We start from the raw sequence: 1017 nt of genomic DNA, 5'->3' as shown, positions 1-1017 counted from the left end.
GGAGACTTCTAGATGCAAAGGAGGCTGTGAAGGTGAGCCTGGCATTTTCACCTCCCATGAGAAACAAGCACATGAGAGGAGGGAGTCAGGGAAAGGCTGTTGGGTGGGCTGGCTCCCAAGACAAGGGAGTGCAGTGCCAGGGCTAAGAATATTTCCTGGGTAGGTATCCAGATGGTCTCCTCTCTCCCCTCCTCTTAGTCTCTCATGAAAAAAAGCAAATTCTTGTGGTGTCACAATAGCTGCAGGACCTTCTGGGATAAAGTGGCTGTGACTGACAAAGACTGTCACCTTGACCAAACTTGAGTCAGGCTTCTCTGAGCCTTTTTCTTGACTAGGCCACCTCCTTGCTGGGCCTGCGTAGACAGTTATAGTGAGAATCCTGTTAAGTCAGTTTAGAGAGAATCTCCCTCGCCCTTGATATCTGTTCACCCTGGCTGCCTTCAGCAGCCATCCTGTTACATCGATTTAAAAAGAACCCCCCTCCCTTTGATGTATCCTCTTGGAAATCTTCCATCTGTTGACCCTCACTCCAAACCTGCTTGTTGGCTATAAATCCCCATTTGTTCTTGTATTTAGAGTTGAACCCCATCTCTCTCCCCTATTGCAATAGTCTTAATAACTATAGTGACAATCCTCAATAAAGTCTTCCTTACCATTTTAATAAGTGCCAGAATAATTTTTTCTTTCACAGTTATGGCACTGTGACCGCTTCCTTCCAGAGCATTTGGTGGGGATTTTCTTTGTGTGGGTGTCTTCCAGAGAAGACCTGGGCCCCGTAAAAGCCTTGGGCTGTGGGAAGTGGCATCAGGATCTCTCCAGGATCGAGGGAGACTTGGGGCCCCACTAGTTTTAAAGGCTCCCTGTAAATTAAAAACGAAGAGAGCCCTTGCAGCACTATACAATTTGTGATTTATTTTAAATGTTTGCCTTCAGCAAATTAGCCCGTTAAATATAAAGGAAACATCGTAATCCAACTGAACACACGATCACTGAATTTATGAACAAACTGACTTAAAG

This window comes from Pteropus vampyrus, unplaced genomic scaffold (genome assembly GCF_000151845.1).
Source record: "Pteropus vampyrus isolate Shadow unplaced genomic scaffold, Pvam_2.0 Scaffold32, whole genome shotgun sequence".
Classification (NCBI taxonomy): Eukaryota; Metazoa; Chordata; class Mammalia; order Chiroptera; family Pteropodidae; genus Pteropus; species Pteropus vampyrus.
This window is presented reverse-complemented; position numbering follows the sequence as displayed.